The sequence below is a fragment of the Rhinatrema bivittatum genome, chromosome 4 (genome assembly GCF_901001135.1).
Source record: "Rhinatrema bivittatum chromosome 4, aRhiBiv1.1, whole genome shotgun sequence".
Taxonomy (NCBI): domain Eukaryota; kingdom Metazoa; phylum Chordata; class Amphibia; order Gymnophiona; family Rhinatrematidae; genus Rhinatrema; species Rhinatrema bivittatum.
Window position 1 is genome coordinate 117,062,955 of NC_042618.1, and position 23,928 is coordinate 117,086,882.

Here is a 23,928-nt window from a genome sequence, read left to right on the forward strand (position 1 = left end):
CTAGATATATGTATGGAGGGTATGTCACCCTACCATTAGGAACTACTCAATTCAAAACCCCATAATTCATACACAATAATAGATTATTTTTTGGTGGGAAAATCATTAGCAGCATCCTCAAAGGAAGCAGAGACTGGAAATATAACATGGTCAGATCATGCCCCAATTTGGTGGGAGATGCAGGGAAATACACATCGTGGGGGGGGGGGGGGGAGGGGGGAGACAGATTCTGGAAACTGAATGATAGCTTAATTAAAAATAAGTACATTGGACAACAGATTCACACAACAATAACTGATTATTTACAGCATAATACAGATGACAACTCTGTAGTCCTATGGGACTACCTTAAGGCAGTAGTAACGAGTGGCAGGTTGACTGTGGTAGCATCACATAAGAAAGAAAAAGAAAGGGATATTCAGTTATTAAAGCAGGGACTGGCCGAGGTGGAATTACAACCAACAATATCCCCAACATAGGTTAATAAGTAAATTGGAAGATATTAGGCACAAAATGTATCTCTTGGAAGAGGATGAAATAGCACATCAATTAGATTTGTTTAAACAAATTTATTATAAACATGGAAATTAACTTATAAAATTGAAAAAGACAGGGTTTCACAATCCCAAATAGTCAAAATCAAGGAGACGGCTCCATGGTAATAGATAGTGAGGCTAACAGAAAACATTTTAATCAGTTTTATGAGGCGAAATATACAAGAGAGGAAGATATAAAAAAAAATCTTTGTGCGATTGAGTTACCCCAATTTAGTGTAGAACTGAAAGAAGCACTGGGAAAACTACAGTGGAAGTATTAGGAGCTATAAAATCTTAAATCAGGGAAAGCTCCAGGCTTTACACCGTTTTATAAAAGATTTAAAAAAAAGACTCCCTGGTTGAACCTTTGGTATGTCTAATCATCTCAGAGAAGGTTGGAAACTTATGCGATCTGCTAATGTAGCTGGCATAACAGTCCTCCTGAAGCCTGGGAGGAATTACACTCTGCAGTTCATATAGGCCGATATCTCTTATAAACATCAACTTAAAGATACAAGCTAAAATCTTAGCTCAACGATTGAGAATGGTAATCCCGCTTATGATAAAATTCTGATCAAGCAGGATTCATGCCAGAGTGAATAGCAGCAAATGAATGTAAAAAATCATTAATTTAACTCATTATGAAGGTGGAAAAATATCTCCTCTGTCCTATTTGCTATTGTTGCCAAGAAAGCATTTGGCAGGGTACACAGGTCCTTTTTGTTTCAGGTTATTGAAAGAATGGGAGTCCGTGGATATTATTTGGGTTGGGAGCATAAGCTATATAGAAGTCCAAATGCATGCACTAAGCTAAATGGAGGATACATGGATAATTTTGTTGTTAAGAGAGGGACAAGATAGGGTGCCCTTTGTCATACCTGTTATTCACATTGGGGTAGATTTTCAAAAACTGCTCGCGCACATCCATGTGCATGCGCCACTCAGCGCACATGTTGCAAAATGCCAGGTCGGTGCACGCAGGGGGGGGGGGGGGTCTAATTTTGCAAAATCGCACAGCAACACATCGGGGCCTTCCCCAGTGCCCTCCCAGTCCGCTCCAATTAAGGAGCGGACTGGGAGGGAAATTCCCAACCCCCTACCTTAACATTCCTTCCCCTACCCCAAATACCCCTTTTTGTTTGGTTTTACCTTTTGCTCCTGCAAATGTTGCCCTTTGTAGTCACATGTGAAAGGGGTGGGGCCTGACACAGGCCAGAATAGTTACTGGAATGCACTATAGAACCTTTGCTGTTGGCAGGAAGATCTTGGAGCGTGGCAGTGGACCACCGGAGCAGCCTTGGAAGCCGGGTTTGGCTGTTGGAGGAGGAGTATGTGTTGTGGCCCCTATGTGCCACTAGAGGGTGTGTGGGGCTAAAACATGGAGGATTTCTATGTTTAAAAATCCCACTTCCTCAGTGGGAGATTACTGGGGTGTTATAGTATAGTTTGTAATGGAAAGGTTCCAGAGAAAGTTCACCATATGGGTAAAGTGGAAGAGAGGTTACAGCATTTTGAGGATTCATGTTTAAGATGCTTTGGGGCCCAGGTTTCGTTGTTCAATAAACTGCAGTTTTGTGTATTGTGTAGCAGAGACGAAAGGAAGGAAGCCAAGAATGTCCCATATGCCCATGTTACATAATATATATTTCAGAGTTAAAATCTTAAGTGTTAAATGATTTAACTCCTTTCATTTGGAGAAGTTAGTAGGAAAAATAAGAGCTACCTGAAGCCTCATTTAATAGGTCTGGTTGTCAGAACATCCAAAATGAATATGCACGGTAATGTACCAAAATATTTTATATGCATATTCTGAAAGTCACACTGCTGGATGAGGCTTCAAGACTACGTTAGGAAGCAAGTATCTTAAAAGAATGCCCGATGCCTACTATTAAACTGCAAAATAAATAAATAAAAATTTAATTAGGACCAAATTATTCCAGTTTGACTCAGAACATGTAGACTATAATAGTATCACGTGTACCAACAGAGATGTCTCATATATATATTACACTTTCTCATTTCAAAGTAAATATGAAAGTCACTGCCATATATTTCATGGTATGTTTAGGTAACACTTATCAAAATGCAAATGTGCACAATGGTGCACAAGAGAAACAATTTTCAATGGAAAGAATGTTCTAGAACAGGGGATCTTGATAGGAGGTTCAAAAGGGTAAGAATCAGAAGTAACATAAGGATATATTTCATCAGGAAAATAGGGGTAGATGTATGGAACAGCCACCCAGTGGATTCTGTAGATGCAAATATAGTATCAGATTTTAAGAGTGTGGTATAGACACATAGGGCCAAATCTTAAAAGATACACGCGGGCATAGATTTGTTCGTGCAACAAATCTACGCCTGATTTTATAACATACGCGCACTGCCACGCAGTTATAAAATCCAGGGTCGGCGCATGCAAGGAGGTGCACACTTGTGCAACTTGCGTGCGCCGAGCGCTTTCCCAGTTCCCTCCAAGGCCGCTCCGAAATCGGAGCGACCTTGGAGGGAACTTTCCTTCCGCCACCTCCACCTTCCCCTACCTAACCCGCCCCCCAGCCCTACCTAAACCCCCATCCTGACCTCTGTTGCAGAAGTTATGCCTGCCTCCGGGCAAGCGTAACTTGCACGTGCCGGACAGCTGCCGGCGCGCCATTCCCCAGCACGGCTGCCAAGCCTCTTAGAACCATAATTGGCGAACTTCTAGGCCCCTTCCCTGTTCTCCTCTCCCCCCCCCCTCCCCTCCCTGTGTGAGTCCAGTCTGGGATTATACACCAAAACCTAAATAGCTATTATTGTAACAACTTACAAAGTATTCAAGATCATACTCCGTGCTCTGTGGGGTAGGGTGAGAAGATACGGGTCCCACACCTTCAGGAATTGGGTCCGTGTGTTGAGTGAGAATCGCGCCGCTAAGGCTTCCATCTGCAGCATCTCATGGACCGCATTGCACCACTGCCAAAAAGAGGGGGACTCTTTCAATCTCCAACCCAGCAATATAGAGTGTTTAGCCTGTGCCAGTAATTTCCAGGCCAAGCACCATCAGCTCTTCAACAGTATGTAGGTTGTGAGGTCAATTAGAAAAGGAGAACCTCAGGACGCAAGGGCAGGTTGCAGTAAATCAACTGGCCTATGTAGCCATTGACCCGCTGCCAAAAAGGGAGAACAGCTGTACAAAACCAGAATGTGCGAGAGAGTTCCCGTAGCTAACTGGCATCGCAGGCAGATGGGGTCCCGTCAGCCGGGCCTTATGGGCGACCGCCTGTGATATATAGGCTCAGTGTAGGAATTTATAGTGCATCTCCCGAAGGTATCCATTAGAGGAGATGGAGATGGAGTTTCTCTCTTCAAAACAATTAGACATCCCCCACAAAGAAATCGTAATCCCCTATCTCCCTGCCATCTATATTGGAGGGAATCAAGCGCCCACTTCGGTCTCACCTTCTTCTTCTAATAAGTCAGCGAGAGTTTTTGCCTCCCCACTTGGAAACAATCATCAATCTTGTATACTATTTGTGAAGATACGGCTGCCTGCAGCAGAGAAGCAACATAATGTTTCAATTGCATGTAGGGGAACATATCTGTGGTGCCGAGACCATACTGCCATTGTAGAGCTTCAAAAGGGAGAATGACACCATCAGCTGTTAATAGCTGTAGGAGTTGTGTTAGCCCCTTGCCCTTCCAGTCCTGAAAAGCCCTCGAGGTTATCCCTGTAGTAAATGCCAAATTCCCCTGTATGGATAGAAAAGGAGAATATGGACTAGAAAGCTGGAGGTCAATTAAAAAAAAAAAAAAAAACTCTCCAGGCATAGAGTAAAGGCACCAGCAATATGTGAGCATGCATCCTTGGGGGCAACTCCGGGGGCACTGCCTGTAGCAGATATCTCAAGTCCAGGTTGTGAAAAAGAGTGCGATCACACTCTGTGTTAGTATAGGTGGAGTCACGAACAATACATAAGAGATAGGCCAAGTGGTGAGAGTGTATGTAAACAGGTGTGTGGGGGAGGGTGTCAGGGTGAGAGAGAGGAGGGGGTGAGAGAGAGAAGGGGGAATGAGAGAGAGCAGGGGGGGCTTGAACATGTGTGCCAGAGAGAGGAACCTATATAAGGAGATTGTGAAAGTGTGTATGTGTGTGAGAGATTGGGAGCTGGTGTGTATGAAAAAGGGATCGTGTGTATGTGAGGGTGCTAGCCTGTGTGAAGGGATTGTGTATGTGTTTGAGAGAGCCTGTGTGAAGGGGTGTGTGAGAGAGAGACAAAGGTAGCCTGTGTCAGGGAGTATGATTGAAAGAGAAGGAAAGCTTGTGTGGGTGTGTATGCAAGAAGAGTGTCCCTGTATGAGGGGGATGTGTGCGTGGGAAAGAGTGAGGGAGCATTTGTGGGTGAGAGAAAGGGTGCAGAGGGAGCCTATGTGAGGGGCAGTACTGAGAACAGAGTCAAACTTTGGGAGTGGCGACAGAGTTGAGCCTAGAGATGGAGGGGAGAGATATTGGCAAGTGGAGGAGTTGGGGGCCTGAGAGGGCAAAGTGGCCAGGTGAGTAGTGAGAGAGTGTGGAAGGGACACTTACAGTGAATTTCTAGGGAAATTCTGCTCAAAATATTTAAAATTATGCATCTTTAAGTAATAATTTTTTTCTGTATTCATTTAAAATGTAATTACTTAAAGACTGTCATGTAAATTGTGTTATTTTGACCAATATAAAGTACGCAGAGTTTTACATTTTTGTGCGAAGAATTTTAATTTTTTTGGCACAGAATTCCCCCAGGAGAAGTCTATGTATATACAAAGTAATGAAGACAAAAAGGCACTCTCTCAATACAGGCTCTATCATTAGACAAAAGTTATAACAGGATGAATGAAATAGATGAAGAAAATTTATAGTCTCCCAAGAAAACTGAAATTAGTTAAAATTAAAATAGTTTATAAGAGATGCAATCTATTGAGACTACTACGGTCCCTTTCCTCAGGCAATGGAATGGGTAAATAATAAAGAAGGATAGGCTAACAAATTCAAATGGTGAGGGGTGGTAAAAATCCCAGGTAGCAAGTTGCTGGAACATCTAGAAAGACACCTGCCACCAGCCAGGGTCCGAAAAGAGCTGCTGCTGCAGCTTCAGCTACTCCTTGCAGCACAGGAGACTGGAGGACAGAAGAGGAAAGGGAACAGAAAGTGGAAGAGAGCCTGGGGAAAAAAAGGCAAAGCAAACAAAAGAAAAGGTTTCAAAATATTAAAAAAAAAAAAAAGTGTTTCACCCTAGCTCCTCAACATTTTTGGCAACCAATTTTTTTTTAAATATTTTTCCAATACAGCACAAGGCAGTTTTAATCTAAAGGAAAGGAGAGAAAGTTTGAATTTAAAAAGAAATGTTTGTAAAGGCGCAATCCAACTTGTAGAATGGTTATGAGACAGTGGTAAAGCAATAAGAGCAGAGCGGTTAGGGAAGGGCTGTCTGGCAAGATAAGAGATTGTAGGCATCTGTCCATGAGCAATACTCTAAACAAAGCAGTACAGTTTATACTGCGTCTTAAGATGAAAGAGATCTAGAGTGAGTGAGATGGGTGGATTTACATCACAATCTTTTGGGAGTTAAAAATGAAATGTACAACCGAGTTAGGAAGGAAACAGGGAGATATGAGACTGAGATTAAAAGCAACTCAGAAACATATGAACAAGTCTGTAAGAGCTACCAGAGTGAATCAGCCTACCACCCACAGCTATGTCCATGGAAACCAACTCTAAATCATTAGCGTCAAAGAATGCAGGTGCTACTGCAACACACTCACACACACACACACACACACACACGCGCACACACGCACACACGCACACACGAGAATCAGAGAACTGGGTTCTTGGTTGTACTCAATTTCAATTTTCAGACCAAAACATGCTATCCAAGAGGATATTTTATTTACTTTAGAATTTCCTCCTTTCATTTTGTTTTACACTGAGCAAAAAGGGAACTTCTCCCCATGAAAGATATTATTAGATGCATCCTATTCAACCATAGGATGGTGTTTCTGCTCAAAATTTTTAAACAAGCTAAATCAATTTCCTTTCCAGGTCTTATACTGTATGTAAAAACAGGCTGCAAAGAAAGAGAGAGAAACAGGTTCAGTTTCTAATAGTATCACAGGGAGAATTCTTTTCAATCATTTCATTCACAAAAATGTTAACATTCCCTGAGCCATGTTTCCTATATTCATTTTTATTACATCTAGCCATATTCTACTTTCAAAGTCAGCTACTACACAATCATTCTGGTTTGTACCTCTCCTGATGTCAGTGGTTCTTTTTAATTCACCCTGGGAATTTGGGTGGCAAGTTATCTGAGATGAAAGCTGGACAGACCATCTCCAAAGCCACACTTGCTTTCCAAAGATGGGAGAACGCCACATCAACCACATTTCAAACAAAACATGGCAGGGAAAGAAAACGTAAGGAATGTCCAAGGAAGGTCACAAACCAGTAGTTTAGTTGCTATATTTCGCCAGTTTAAATTAAGATGAGCCAGCAAAACCAGAGCAACCAACCCTGCATCTGTATACTAGTGAAGTATTTAATTAATTTTTTTTTTAACACAAAAAAATACAAATATGCATGCTCATATTTTCACTCTTTATAAAAGATTTTAGCATCAAAGAAATGGGAGGGGTGGGGGAACATACTCATACACTGGAAGCAAATCTTGCCCGGAAAGGTTCAATCAGAATAATCTGCTCCCTAAAGAAAAGTAAATATTGTTGTTGAGGATTCTTTCAAACCTTCTAGAACTGCAATCTATTTTTTTCTTGCCTCTTGGCAACTATTCTCATTTTTCCCTCCATTGCACTTTCCAAACCAAGAAATGTGTTTTGTTCTTCAGCTACATTAAATCCTTCAAAGAAAACAAAATATGGATTTAGTTCAATTGTACACCAGAATGTAGGAGTCAAGGATGGTGTTTTAGGCTGTAGGATGTGAAAGGGGTTTGCATAAGCCCGCAAAAAGTCACTTGTTGAAATCATGGACCAATAATGCTTTCCTCCGTACTTCGTTCCACAGTAAAAATTCCAAAAAGAGCAGTTTAGAAAGCTTGCGTCTTCATGCTCATTTGGCTTTAAAAAAAAAAAAAAAAATCACAAGGAAAAGTCCACCCGATAATACTGTGAGAAGTTGTCTAGCCAAAATGACATGAGGCGGGTGGCACCGTATAGACAACCAGTTTATTGAGCCATGAGCTTTCAAAGAGAGTGCACTTCATCAAATGAATCTAAGTAGACTCTGTCTTCCGTTTACTGAGGCATGAGCTTTCGAAGACAGAGTCTACTTAGTCAGATTCATTTGATGAAGTGCACTCTGTCTTTGAAAGCTCATGGCTCAATAAACTGGTTTGTCTATAAGGTACCACCTGACTTATGTCATTTTTGCTTCACCAGATTAGCACAGTTATCCCTTTGAATATCTGAGCCACATGGTTGTCTAGCAAGTAATTTATTTTATTTTTAATTTATTATTCTATAATTTCCCAGCTTACCATAAGATCTAACTTTAATTTCATTAGATTTGTGAATCACCATTTCTATTCACACAAGGATATATACAACACATTAAATTTACAATATCACAAAAATATACAAACATATAACATCTTTTATTACTAAGAACTGTTAAAACATGGTAGCTAATCTCCATCAAGAATAAACCATCAGTTAAGCAACAAGACAATACTAACAAACAACTATTACTACTAATTTCACTTTTTGGCACTACTCAATGTATGCAATGCTGTACAAACACCACAAGTCCCTTCTCAATACAGCTTGCAATCTAAAACAAAAATACAGGGTAAGAGACTTCAGGAATGTCATTTATTAAGAAAATGGTTAAAATTAATAAGGCTGGGACAGGATAATCAGGGATTAGGATTTAGAAGCAGCAACAAAAAGGTGGGTTTTTAGACTGGATTTGAATAAGGCCAGAGAGGAAGCACAACATTCCAACTCAGGGGAGTCTATGCCAAGCATACAGTGCAAGGTCGAAAGTATAGGGCTGGGAGGTGGCAGCGGAAGAGAATGGCTTTGGCAAGAGAGTGACTTGTCCAGTGAGTGGAGCTCACGAGGAGGGGTGTAGGGAAAGATGAGAGGAGAGGTAGTGAGGAGCTCCAAAGTGAAGGCTCTTGTATGTGAATAAGAGAAGCTGGAATGGTATACAGAAACAGAACGGGAACCAATGTAGTGACCTGAGAAGAGGGTTATATGGATGTAACGTTAGCAAAAGCTAGGTTGCGCAACAGTATTTTGGATAGACTGGAGAACATCACCTTGGTGAGGCAGGAAGCAATCCTGTAGAGCTAGGACCTGCCCTCAAGATGATATAGTATTCTTTTCACACAGAGGATGTGTCTTCAGGGGCAGGAAGGAAGGGTTAGGATGGCCATTGTAGTTGGTGATTTGATTATTAGGAAGGTAACTGGCGCACGTGAGGATTGCTTGGCAACTTGCCCGCCTGGTGCGAAGGAGGCGGACCTCATGAATCACATAAATAGGATTTTAGATAGTGCTGGGGAGGAGCCGGTTGTCTTGGCACATGTGGGTACCAATGACATAGGAAAAAGCAGGAGGGAGGTTCTGGAAGCCAAAATTTAGAATTTTAGGTAGACAGTTGAAACCCATTACCTCCAAGGTAGCATTCCCAAAAATACTCCTCACTTCACATGCAGGATCCCGGAAGCAGGCAGAGCTCCAGTCTCAATGCATGGATGAGATGATGGGCAGTGAAGGGGGGTTTTAGGTTTGTTAGGAACTGGGCAGCATTGAGGGAGGGGGGGGGGGACCTCTATCCAAAAGGATGGGCTCTACCTTAACCTGAGCGGAACCAGGCTGCTTGCATTAACCTTTAAAAACTGCGATATCTCCTTATTAAACTAGATGATGGAAGAAAGCAGACAGTGGCTCAGGAGTGCACGGTTCAGAATGATATAGCTTTGAAGGACACTAACAGAACAGGGAAGTTAGGGCATCCCAAAACAGGGATTAGAAGAAATGCTAAAATGGACCGGGTGCCTTTAAGTAAAGAGCAGACAGAGCAGAAAGGTTCCAAATGACATATGTCAAATGATAAGCAGGTTGTTAATACAAACAAAAAAAACCACAATTTGAAATACCTGTATACAAAATGCTAGAAGTCTAAATAAATAAGATGGGAGACTTAGAGTGTGTATAGCACTGAATAAAAAGATAAATATAACTGGCATCTCTAAGACCCAGTAGAATGAGAATAACCGATGGCACACTGTGATACCAAGACACAAATTATAGTGACATGATAGGATGGATCAAACTGATGGAGGGCTGGCACTATATATTAAAGAAGGCATTGAGTTAGAGGTTAAAAGCTTGCCAAGAAACAAAATGCAATGTTTAATCTTTATGGATAGAAATTCAAGGTGAAAAGGGGAATAAAATAGCAGTGGGGATGTATTAACAGACAATGAAATGCTAACAGAAATTAGGGAAGATAAAACCAGCAGCACAGTAATAATAGGTGATTTCAATTACCCCAGTATTGACTGGGTGAATGTCACATCAGGAAATGCTATAGAAGTATTTGTTTAGCATTTTTATATACCGATAATCATTTGGAACATCTAATCGGTTTACAGAAAAAGTAATGTAGCCACAGGCTTTACAATAAACAATTAACAAAAGGGATTACATAAAACAAACATAGAACATTAGATAATAATACAAATGCGAGAAGCAAAAGAGCCGGGAGAGGAATTAACTATGGGATAAGATCAAAGATGCATGACATATGCAAAGAGGCTATAGGTGATTTTTGCAAAATATTTACAATTGGAAGGTGTGAAAGTTGAGGAGGGGGAGAGAAGAGAAAGGAGGGAACAGGAAGGGGGAAGGAAGGGGCAAGGGCCAAAGGAGGGTCAAATGGGGGGGGGAGGGTGGATGAGGGGTAGAAGCTGAGGGTGTAAGTGGGAGTAAAGTTCTTAAATGAAATAAATGACTGCTTCATGCAGCAACTGATACAAGAACCAACAAGAGGGGAACTATTTAAGACCTATTCCTTAGTGGAACACAGGATTTGGTGCAAGAGGTAAGTGTTGGAGCCACTTAGCAACAGTGGTCACAACATAATCAAATTTGATTCAGTAACTGAAGGGAGAACTAAAAAAAAAATAGTCTGCGACGGCATTAAACTTTCAAAGAATGATGATGATAAAATGAGGGAAATGGTTAAAAAAAACTGAAAGGAACAGCTGCAAAGGTTAAGAGTTTGTATCAGGCATGTACCTTGTTTAAAAATACTATCTTGAAAGCCCAGACCAGATGTATTCTACGCACTAGAAAAAGCAGAAGGAAGGCTAAATGACTACCAGCATGGTTAAAAGCTGAAGTGGAGAGGATATAATAGTTAAAACAACATCTTTCAAGAAAAGGGATCCAAATGAAGAAAACAGGAAACAGAATAAGCACTGGTAAGTTAGATTCAAAGCACTGATAAGGAAGGCAAAGGGAGAATTTGAAAAGCAGCTTGCCGAGGAAGCAAAAACTCGGAATAAAATTTTTCAGGTACATTTGAAGTAAAATGCCTGCAAGGGAGTCGGCTGGAACATCATAGGATCAAGAGGTAAAAGGAGTACTTAGGGATGTCACAGCCATAGTAGAGAGATTAAAGAAATTATCTGGTTCTGTCTTCACTGAGGAAGATGTAAAGCAGATACCCATGCCAGAAGTGATATTTAAAGGTGATGATTCAGAGGAAATGAAAAATCTCAGTGAATCTGGGAAATGTACTAGGGCAAATTGATAAACTAAAGAGTAGCAAATCACCTGGACCAGATGGTATACATTCCAGAGGGTTGAAAGAACTGAAAAACGAAATTGAGACCTGCTTTTGGTAATTTGTAAATTATCATTAAAATAGACTATAGCACCTGAAGACTGGAGGATTGCCAATGTAATGCCAATTTTTAAAAAAGGGGTCCAGAAATGATCCAGGAAACTACAAACCAATGAGTCTGGCATCTTTGCCATGCAAAATAGTTTCTACCATCATAAAAAGCAAAATTACTTAACACATAGATAGGCACAGTTTAATGGAACAAAGCCAACATAGATTTAGCCAAGACAAGTCTTGCCTCACCAATCTGCTACAATTTTTTGAGGGTATAAACAAACATGTGGATATAGGTGAGCCAGTTGATAAAATGAATTTGGATTCCAGATAGATTTGACAAAGTCCCTCATGAGAATTAAAAAGTCATGAGATAGTGGGCAGTGTCTTACTGTGGATTGGGAACTATGGATTGGGAACTGGGTAAAAGACAGAAAACAGAGTAGGTCTAACTGGTAAATTCTCTCAATGGAAAAAGGTAAATAATGGAACCACTGCTTTATAACATTTATCAATGACCTAGAAATAAGAACTTCGCCGATGACACAAAATTGTTCAAAGTTCTAAATCACAAAAGGTTTGTGAGAAACTGCAAGAGGACCTTGCAAAAACTGGAAGACAGGGCATGCAAATGTCAAATGAAATTTAATATGGACAAGTGCAGTGAAACACTTCGGGAAGAATAACCCAAATTACAGCTACACATTAGGAGTCACCATTCAGGAAAAGGATCTATGCATCATTGTTGTTAACATATTGAAATCTGCTCGTGTGCAGCAATAGTCAAGAAAGAAAATAGAATGCTAGGTATTACAACAAAAAGAATTGAGAATAAAACAAAGGATGATATACTGCCTCTGTATCACTCCATGGTGATACAGAGGCATAGTTATGATACATAGTTATGAGATGGTTCACAGGGAAACCTGTGAGGAGTAGATTGTAGTAGTCAAAGTGGGAGGTGATGACAGAGTGGATAAGGGTTCTGGTAGGGTGCTCAGAAAGGAAGAGAAGATTTTGGTGATGTTACAGAAATAAATGATATTTTAGCAATGTTTTGGATGTGTACAGAGAAGAGCAAATAGTTAAAGATGCCTCCTGGATCGATGGCAGTGTTATTCACAGAACTAGAGAAAGGGGAAAAAATAGAAGTGGAATATAAGGAGTTCTCTCCTGGCCATGCTGAGTTAAGTTGGTGGTAGGACATCCAGGCAGCAATGCCAAACAGGCAGGCTAAGATTTGGGACTGGATGCCTGATGAAATTTCTGGTCTAGAGTGGTAGATTTGGGAGTCATCAGCATAAAGATAGTATTGAAAGCAATGAGAGAAGATCAAAGCACCAAGGGAAGAATTATACAAAGAGAAGAGAGTCCAGGACAGCATCCTAAGGCACACCAACTGATAGTGAGATGGCAGTAGAGTAGGATCTACTGGTGGACACTCAAAGTGTAATGCGAGAGGTAAGAAGAGAACTCAGACAGGACAGAGCATCAAGGAATAATTGGTGATCAGCAATGTCAAGAGCTACAGAGAGGTAAAGAGGATAAACTGAGTAAAGATCCTTGGTTTTAGCCATAAACAGGTCACTGGTAACTTTGGCAAGTGCTGTTTCAGTGGAATGTAGAGGGTAAAAAATCAGAAAAGAGGGGATCAAGAATGGCTTGAGATAAAAAAAAAAAAAGAGTCAAGACAGCAGAGGTGAACATCATGTTCAAGGAGTATGGATGTAAAAGGAAGGAGGGAGGTAGGATAACAGCAGAGCAAGTAGAATCTTTTGAGGAGTGGCATGATCACATTTGTAGGCACTGCAGGAATAGTTACATTGGAAAGTAATAGATTGAGGATGTGACAAATGGCAGAGATAACTGCAAGGTAACTAGAGCCAAGGAGCTGGGAGTAATGGGGACACAGGACCAAGTTGTAGGACAGTTTGCTCCATTGTGATTTGAGAAGAGGAGGAGAGAATGGGAAGGGCCAGAGGAAAGGGGAAGAAGGGAACAATTAATGGCCTCCAAAGAACCCTGTCTGAAAAGGTCAGATTACACTGGCAAACAAAGTTTTTGGTTCCTTCATAAGAACATAAGAAAATGCCATACTGGGTCAGAGCAAGGGTCCATCAAGCCCAGCATCCTGTTCCAACAGTGGCCAATCCAGGCCATAAGAACCTGGCAAGTACCCAAAAACTAAGCTTATTCCATGTTACCATTGCTAATGGCAGTGGCTATTCTCTAAGTGAACTTAATAGCAGGTTTTTTTGTGCTCCAAATAGATTTTTTTGATGCTGATCACAGATATTACTTCGAAATTTGTACATCACATAAGGTTTTTGAGAAATGGACAATTTTGTGTTACACAATAATTGTGAAATTTAAAACAATCTTACGTACATATATTTTCTTGCTGGATAGTAGTTTTTATGATTTTTAAAATTCATGTCGTATTTTTGACTGCCATAAGCAACGTTTATGGCAATGTTATTATAATGTAAATAATCTTACAATGTTATTATATGTAATTATCTGATCTGCATTTTCCTTCTTACTCCAAGTTCTATATTTCCCTGTTACATGTAACTGCTTTTTCTGCACTATTGTTCAAGTTGTTAAGTTTATTTTAATTTGCACTCCTGTTTCTTGTGAACCAGCATGATGGGACAATCGTCTTGAATGTTGGTATATAAAAAAACTTAAATAAAAAAAAAAAAATAAATAAAAACATGTAACAGACACTAACTTTTTTAAAATATACCAAGAAACTTTGCCTGATCATGCCAGAATTTGCCTCGGCAAGCCCCAGCTCAGCTGCAAGATTTCAACTTGTTTCCATGACAATGCAGCCTTACATAGCAGCAGCAATGAGTAGTCTCCTATGCAACGTCTGTGTGAATGAGCGAATCCTATTGCTAAAACTGTTGAGTTTAAAGCTTGTGGATATTATTTCATATATTTTCTAGGCAATTATAAGGCAGCAGACTATGTCGAACAGGTTGAAAATCTGCTTCAGGCATACAAATTGATGAAGTGCAACATGTCATTGAAGATCCATTTTCTTCATTCCCACTTGGACTTCTTCCCAGACAACCTTGGCGCTGTGAGTGATGAACATGGTGAAAGGTTTCATCAAGACATTGTCAAAATGGAGAAACTGTATCAAGGCAAATGGAACCCTTCCATGCTGAGTGACTATTGTTGGACTCTCATCCGCGAAGCGTCGGACAGTGATTACAAACGAAAATCTGTGGCAAAACATTTTTAGTTTTGTTTTCTGGTGCCAACATTGCCATTATAGCTTATGCTGCTACAGACAGGTAACAATGCTTAATGTATATCGCACTTTCCTGGCAAACAGTACGTGATACAGACAAAATAAATGCATATTTGTATTCAGCTTGTTAAAATCTACTTGTTACACTGAAGGTTATGGAGGAAACAAAATGTTCCCATAAATTTGTATACCAGTGTTACTTTTCCAGACCATAAATAAGTTCCTTATCAAACCTAGGCTACTTGATATTAAATGCCTGCCAAACAAGCCAGGTTTTTAATACCCCAATGAAATGTCAATAAATTTGACTATTCTCAGTTCTCTGGGCATGGAATTCTACAATAAAAGGGTCTTAACTGAAAAAGCCCTATTAGGAGTTGTAGTAAGTTTTGCCTGTGCAATTGACATAACAGTCAACATGCCCTCTTTTAAGGAGCATAGGACATCTGCAAACTTTGTTTACCCTCTCAAAAGGTTAAACATATACCTTAATCAAACTTGTCATGGTCAATTTAATACATTTTACAATGCTCATAAGAAACCTGCCACAATCAGCCTTTGATTCAGCAGTGCTGACTCACTCTGTTATCTTGGTTTACATCATCTTTCCCAAAGAGAACCTAACCAAAGGAGATAATAAAGATCCACTTTTCTAAGTAAGGAGCCTATGTACTAAGAGGGCAATTTTCAAGCAACATTACTCAAAATACCCAAGTAAAAATCTGGAGCTGAAAACTGCTCTTCTCCACTGTGTAAAAGTACTTGGAAAGGGGCAGGCAGATCCAACAAAGTATAGGGATTTCATTTTGAAATACCTGCACAAGATTTGCAATTCAAAGTCCATGGATACTCAAGTATCTGCAGCCATGGCTGGCTAGCATTTTCCATGGAAAATCCCAGAAGGCAACACTTTGAAAATGTGCCTGCAGGTGCTTAGTACTTATAGGCCTGCAAGTACCCCAAGTGGTTAAAAAATTTGTCCCAAATGTTTTCTCCCATATTTCTTTTCTACAAGAAAAATGCTTAGAATATAAGTACCTAAATGATTTGTGCTTTTACTTGGAATAAAAAAAAAAAAAAGTCAGCAATAGTACATTCTTAAAATATGTATGTATATTAATTGTATGTAAATTTTATTGTTATATTTGTACATGAAAAGTAACCCACAAATATGTTTCATCCATCCAAATTTTATGACTCAAATCTACAGAAAGGCATTCTGGGTATTTTTTTTTTTTTTTTTTTTAAACAAAGCCTTACTTTTCAGTACATTTCATTGTAAATATAGTCACCCTTTTTTCACCCCATCTTATCAGCATTTCTAAGACCACAAAAGGAAAATAGAGCTTCTATTTCTCACCAGCAGTACTGTCAGTTTTGGCACAGATTATTCATTTATGCAAAACACCTTACACCACTCACGATGTCAGAAAAGAACTGGCCATAGAGTTCTGCAAATCCAGACATACCAGCACTTCTCTGCTCTCCTCTGAACTCCTTGTCTACCAAGCCAGACACAAGGAGGGAAAGGAAGAGAGAGAAAGGAATTAAACAGAAGACTATTAACCTGCTTGAAAAAAGCTGAAACACTAAACCAACCCATAAGAACAATTGTTCAACAGCATAAATCTCACTTGCATTTGTGGGATTCACTTTACCTCCTCTCCCTTTAACAATTAATATACAGGTTACCAAATCTGGGCCAGACTGGGGGTGCTCAGAAGCACTGTCATGTGAAAGGCCGCTGGTTCACTTCCCAGATCAAGCCTTCTGCACCCTGGGTCGGCTGGGGCTAGGAATGTTGCACAGGCAGCACACACGATTTCTGGGGTGGGCGGAAGCCATGATGTAAAGGGTGACACCTGGTGGCTGGATAGAGAGTCCATAATAAAAAGGTTCCCCAAGGCTCCAATGAGCCTCAGGTCCATTGTTCCAATGACCAGACTAAGAATTTTGGGAAGTGCAGAGTCTACTAAAAATAGGGAAATCCCCCAAGCAGTTGTGAACTAATGCTTACAGCACAAAATTCCAGCTCTGGTTCTCACTGAGCTAAAAGAAAAAGGAAAAAGGGAGAACTATCAGGCAAAAGAAAAAGATTACCAAAATCTGGATACTAAGATACGAGATAAAAGCTCAACTGTTGTCATTCAACCAGGAAAATCTAAAGTACAAGGCAGCAAGTCAGAACTGAACACAACCTGTTATATAGCACATCTGAAAAAAAAAAAAAGTAGTCACATTGACTTAGATTATAAATTTACTTAATGGTGGGCTCTGTGACTTAACATTTCAAAAATATGTTCCAACAGAAAAATTTGAGAACACCTGACCGTAAACACTTGGTCCCAATTAATTTTCATTTAACAGTTAAACAAATCTACTGCTCTTTCCCAACAAAAGACCCCATTCTAATCTGAATGCACTACAAATGATTCACATTCCAACACCACACATACATTCTTTTGTCTCCTGCACAAAGCAGAATCAGTATGAAAAATCCCAGGCCCTGTAGCCTGGGGCTACTTAATTGTACTACTAAGTAAAACACTTGCCTACTGGCACAGTATTTAATTTAAATGTGATGACCGAAATCCAGACTAAAACAAAAGTCTTGTTTTCAGTTGGGCTCTGACAAGCAGCTGGTTACAGGCTTATTAAAAATAGAAAAATTACCATCATAATTAAATAAATAACCAATACAAATTAAAGCATTTATAAACCTTTACTCCCTCATCCAGCTCAAATGTAAAACTACAAACGTAGAACACTTACATAGGGTTAAGGTTAAGTTTACTCACAGTTAATTATTAATTTAAAAAAAAAACCCACACCCAATTCAACATTCCTTCTGGCCAAGAATATATTACAATAGAAACAGGAGTTATTTACAATGGTTTTTCTGCTTAGCATTTAAGACTCCCATTCTGAAGGAACTCAAAAATTAAATTTCAGATCTATTAGTTAATATTTGTAACCTATCATTAAAATCATCCATTGTACCTGAAGACTGAAGGGTGGCCAACGTAACCTCAATATTTAAAATGTGCTCCAGATGTGATCCAGGAAACTATAGACCAGCAAGCCTGATTTCAGTGCTGGGAAAAATAGTGGAAACTATTCTAAAGATCAAAATCACAGGGCATATAGAAAGACATGGTTTAATGGAACGCAGTCAGCATGGATTTAGCCAAGGGACGTCTTGCCTCACAATATCGGTTCATTTTTTTGAAAGGGTTAATAAACATGTGGATAAAGGTGAACCGGTAGACATAGTGTATTTGGATTTTCAAAAGGCATTTGACAAAGTCCCTCATGAGAGGCTTCTAAGAGGTCATGGGATAGGAGGCGATATCCTTTCATGGATTACAAACTGGTTAAAAGACAGGAAACAGAGTAGAACTAAATGATCAATTTTCTCAGTGGAAAAGGGTAAACAGTGGAGTGCCTCAGGGATCAACACTTGGACCAGTGCTTTTCAATATATTTATAAATGATCTGGGAAGGAATAAAACAAGTGAGGTAATCAAATTTGCAGATGATACAAAATTATTCAGAGTAGTTAAATCACAAGCGGATTGTGATACATTACAGGAGGACCTTGCGAGACTGGAAGATTGGGCATCCAAATGGCAGATGAAACTTAATGTGGTCAAGTGCAAGGTGATGTATATAGGGAAAAATAACCTTTGCTGTAGTTACATGACATTAAGTTCCTTATTAGGCGCTGCCACACAGGAAAAAGATCTAAGCACCATAGTAGATAATACATTGAAATAGTCGGCTCAGTGAGCTGCAGCAGTCAAAAAAGCAAACAATCAGGCCCGGTTTTTCTCCGGTGCCAAGGTGGAAGGTGAAGATCCAGACGTCTGCAATTTTGAAGAGGATCGATCCCCAGCCCCCTGCTCCTCCGGGGTCACCAGGGGAGGGTGGGGGATCGGTACCCATCGGTTTTCCCCGATCCTTTGGTGTTGAAGACACTGATGCAGACATCAAAGGCTCGAACTTCTTAGGGCCGAACAGCTTCCCCATCTTATCGCGGAAGGCCTGTCGGCCCTTGGGGGTCACCTGATTAAAGATCTGTCAACCCCAAATGTCGTGGGATGCCCCGAGGTACAGGCGGCAGAGACAAAAACTTGACAATGCCTTGACAAAAATAAGGCCGAATGGACAATGGCCTGTGGGCCCCAAAGGACACCGCTTTAGGGAACAGTCCACGAAAAGAGAACTTACCGTGCCACAGGACTGGCTAAAGGTAGGGGGAACTAAGAGGGACCTGCAGGAACAAGGCAAAAATAGCTGAAAATGAATTAGTTTTCCAGAAAAAGAGCACAAGCTCCATGACTGCGAGATGAAAGTTTCGAGGAAAAAAAAAAAAAAAAAAAGACTGAAGAGTGACCCTGCATGGACGTGTGGATTAGGGCATGCTCAGTGCGCTTGTCAAAATTCTAGAAACTTTGACAGAAATTTTCCATGCTGGGCTCCATCTGATGATGTCACCCACGTGCGAGGACTAACATCCTGCTTGTCCTAGGAGAAACACACACAGCCAGCCAAAGCAATCTCATAAGCCTTCTTTTCTTTTGGAAACAAAGGAACTCTAATGCAAAAGTTTACATCTAAAAACGTAACGAGTTAGATAAAGAAATTTGCATTGGTTTTAATAAATTAAATATGCAAAAACTGCAAAAGATATATAATACGAAAAACAATGGAAAATTTTTACATGAAAAAACAGCACAGAGAAAAATGTTAAGATGGTATATACAAAATCACTTAAAAATCCGGCAAAAACTGGCACAGTTGAAAAGGAAATATTGCCAAATTCAATATTCCTGCATAGTCCAGTTTGAAATAGAAAATCTTCTGTTTTTCAAAGATGCATAGAGAAGGAGTCCACTTGCCCCGACAAAGGCCTGTTTGTTTCACCACAAAGCAGCTTCTTTAGCGGAAAGTCACACTAACTTCAAGGACTGATATGAAACCTCAGAATAAACAGAGGAATATCCTATATTATTTGTACTGCATGACTAAACCATTGATTCATAAATAATGTTTCCGCAGATCATCACAGGTTTTAAAATGTATCTGAGCCTTCCCTGCCGCTGACCTTCAATAGCGGGAACAAAACGAGGCTCCATTAGGGTTCCTTTGTTGTTTGGTTATATGTTTAGTTCATTACAGAACACTTTAGCATTGTTTATTTGCCTGACTGATTTACTGCATTGACTAGAAGCACAATTACATAAATGAAAACACAATATAAAACATCATTTGTGCTGCATGACTAAATCACTGGATTCATAAATAATGTTTCTGCAGATCATCACGGGTTTTAAAATGTATCTATCAAAAATGTAAGTGAAAAAGCATTTTAAAAGGAGCATTAGAAACTATGTTTTAAGCTTTGTTTTGGTTCCGGCTGTTGAAGGTCAGCAGCAGGGAAGGCTCAGATACATTTTATAACCTGTGACAGCCTGTGGAAACATTATTTATGAATCAATGATCTCGTCCTACAGCACAAATACAGGATATGCCTCTGTTTAGTCTAGGGTTTCATACGAGTCCTTGACGTTTCCCCTGAAGAAGCTGCTTTGCAGCGAAACAAGAAGGCCTTTGTTGGGGCAAGTGGACTCAGTCGTTATACGTCTTTGAAAGAGGATTTTTCTATTTTGAACTGGATTACACAAGAATATTGACTTTAGCAACATTTCCTTTTCAACTGTGCTGGTCTTTGCCAGATCTTTAAAAGCCATTTTGTATATGAGGTCAAGAGTTTCTCTTGGTGTTTGTTTTTTTTCATGTAAAACTTTTTTTGTTTTTCATATTATATATCTTTTGTAGTTTTGCATATTTAATTTAACACGAATAAAAAGTTTTTTATATAACAAGTTTCTGATGTAAGCTTTTGAATTAAGGTTCCTTTGTTTGGTTATATGTTTAATTCATTATGGAACACATTATTTGACTGATTTACTGTACACTCTCTCTCTATATCTATCTATGGGGGTCATTTATCAAAGGCTTATCGCATGCGATATCATGTAAATTAGGGGGATGGGAGGAGTCGGGGCAGGAAGGGGGTGGAGTCGGCGGTGTTTTCGCTGCCGGCGATAATGTTACTAACATTATCGTCGGTGCACCGAATAGCACCATCTTTCACGGTGGCGCTATTCAGTGCGAAAGCCAACAGCCGTCGCACCACCGTGTTGCGAAGGCTGTGGGCTATCGCAGGCCCGCCCCCCGTTTTCGCAGGATTCATCACTCTCCGAAGAATGATGAATCCTGGCCTATATCTCTACATAGATAGATAGCTGTATTAGACAATGCTCTTTTTTAACTAAATAAAAAAATGACATTTGTTCATGATTTATATATCAATATATAAATATGCTCAAACATTTAAAAAGCAGCAAATGTACATAAACCAGTACATACATTCACAGTCACTGTACTAAACAATATGCAATAAATTAAGCATCAGAAGTGTTAAGCTGAAGGAGTGAGAAACAATCTCTTTCCTTTAGCATAACACAAGTGAAGTCTGAAATACAAAGAAAGGTGCAGTATTTCCCTCTGGTGAAGTATTTTATCCTCAAAGGCCCTCGTTTTGGTTCCTGGAGGGGTTCATCGAGGCAGAGCTCAAGATGTAACAGATATGAACTGCCGAGTCTGTACCGTGAAATACGACAAATTAAAATAAGAAAAAAGAAAATTATTATTTTTAAACAATTGTCAGCAGTGCCTTGATTGTTAAAAGGTCTGTCCCCTAAAGAAACCCATTATTGGTGAAAAGAGGGCCTTTGTCAGGGATAAAATATTGCACCAGAGGGAAATACTGCACAGTTCTCACTTGTACTATGCTAAAAGGAGAGAGACTGTTTATCTCATTCCTTCTACTTAAAGGTGAATTTTAACAGCCCGGCACGCCAATACTGGGAGATACGCGAGTATGTCAGGCTGGCACACACAGAGCAGATTTTAAACACTGCCCAAGTACACACATATCTCCCACTGAGTGCACAAATTAAAAGTTCCAAAAAAGGGGCAGGACGGGGCGTTCCTGGCTTTCAACTTCAGATTAGCGCATAAATTCTTCTACGCACAGGTACGTGCCGGGGTCCCCTACTGTGTAACTTTACTTCTGCTTTGGAGGATGTGCAAATAATAAAATAAAGATAAATAGATATATCAAGGTGGGTTTAAGGGTCGGGACCAACACAAGAGCAGGAAGGCTTTTAAACTAAGGGGGGGTTTGGAAGTCCTATCCCTTACCTGGGCAAACTGGGAACAAACTGGGAAAACTGGTAATGGCATCGGCACACGTCTATTAAAATCCCCCCACTCACGTGGTAGAAGAGGCAGCGTCCACTTAAAATTGCATGCACATGTGCGTGCATTCAGGTTATTTTATAACATGTGCATGTTATAAAACGGCTGCAGCCTCGGGCCGAACACACGCACATGTGCACCCGCCCGCCTGTTTAAAAAAAAAGTTACCGTCCCTCACTTCAGATACTTATTTACTGAACTTTCAAGACCTTTCCGAAGTTGTAATAATATAGATCTATGATTTATCCAAACTGCATTGGAACAGTTTATACATTAATATTGTAATGTATTGATATTCAGGCTTACTGCTCTGCTGCACTTTTTCCCACATTGTATATGTTTATGTCCATTTGTCTCTTTAAATATTTATATATTGATATGCATATATGAGTCATGAATAAGTGTGTCATTTGATACTTAGCTATATTAGACATAAGTGCTCCTTTTTTTTGGTTTTATATTTGTAAGAATTTGAGCACTTCATATTGAATACATATTGCTTGATATCTAGGTGTTTCTTCACACACACATATATATAGCAACATAACAGTAGCTAAAAATAACATGCAGCATAATATACATCTCTCTCGCCTCCAGGTAAATCAGCAGGAACAAGGAAGGGATGCACTTTTCTCTTCCAGCCACTGAACATCAGCAACAATAATCAGCAATATGCCCAGAATAAAAGAGTTCTCTCTAACAGGGCTGCTGGCTCCCTCACTTTGAATCCTTTCCCCCAGAGCTGATTGGCTCATTCCCACTGGGGGTAATCTGATTGGATGGATAAGAGAAAACTGTCAATCAGCCTGCAGCACAGTATTGCTGCCAGCAGCACAGGGGAGACAGGGAAGCTGTTTCCAACATAATGCAGCAGACAATGTAATTGAATGCCGCAGCAGGAAGCCAGCTGTTATATATATTCCGTGGTGTCTTTTTTTTTCTGCAGCGAGATGCTAGATTATGCAGCCTCTGTCGTGGCCATGATCTCATGGAAGACTGGGGGCTAATGATTCTGATGACACTTCTTTCCACCCCACACTCCTCCTCTTTGTCCATTTTATAACTTTTAAGTCACTTTCACTGTTCTACTATGAAGGTGTACAGCTGTAGCAGACATAATATGAGAAATATATCTCCTATTGACTATTCTGCTGAAAATCTCTCTATTTCTAACTAAAGTGCTTTCTTTGGGGGTGCACATGTGAGCTGTGCTGGATTCTTCCAACGTGCGACCTGCAGGGGAGTTAATCTGTTGAGACTGGTGGTTATTTCCACAAACAACCAAAAGTCCTTACTCCTCCATGTACAGTTCTGTTAATAATGTCGAAGATGTAATAATAGAAGCACCCTATTATTTCAATGTTGTAAGTCAATTTTGGGCCTGCATAATATATGTTTCTCCTCCCTGTGCTTCCTTTCCTCTTCCTTCCTCAAGTTGCCTGTGTCAGAGATCATTAAGTAAGTTTGTTCCAACTTCTAAGCAGGTAAAGTGTGCTGATTAACTTTTACATGGTTTTAGTATAAAGAATGCTAGAAATGGAGTTCTTCTCCAACCTACCTGCTTATATTTACTTCTAAATGGGAAAGAAACTTTGAGCAGCAGCATTATTTTAGCACGCCACATGGTTGCATTTCTGTAGCTTGATTAGCAGGAGAACTGTATTACATTTCGTTTCCCTTTGTGTGCTTTAAACTTTATATGTTAAAAAAAAATCCACTATATGACCACTTGCTGTGTTTTCCTGCAGACCCAAGCTGATGTCAATTAAGAAGTTTGCTCTGACTTCTGAGATTCCAGATAATAAAATCCTGCTGACTGCAGCAGACCAGGATGGTGTTTGTGCGTGTAATATGTGCAGCTGCTGAACTGCATGAAGCCTTCCATTACACAAGTACACCCCTGA

The 23,928-nt window shown here is 39.9% G+C and overlaps 1 protein-coding gene across 6 annotated transcripts in view; it reads right to left on the reverse strand.

The window, feature by feature from the left end:
• SIPA1L1 (signal induced proliferation associated 1 like 1) overlaps positions 1-23,928 on the reverse strand; it is a 745,249-nt gene that overhangs the window by 656,924 nt on the left and 64,397 nt on the right. Inside the window, exon 1 of one of the 6 annotated variants that reach the window (XM_029598742.1) lies at positions 3,346-3,451. The exons of the other annotated variants lie outside the window; for them this stretch is intronic. The gene's annotated coding sequence lies outside the window, so the exon portion shown is untranslated. Of the gene's footprint in view, positions 1-3,345; positions 3,452-23,928 lie in introns of those variants that run through there. 6 annotated transcript variants of the gene reach the window in all.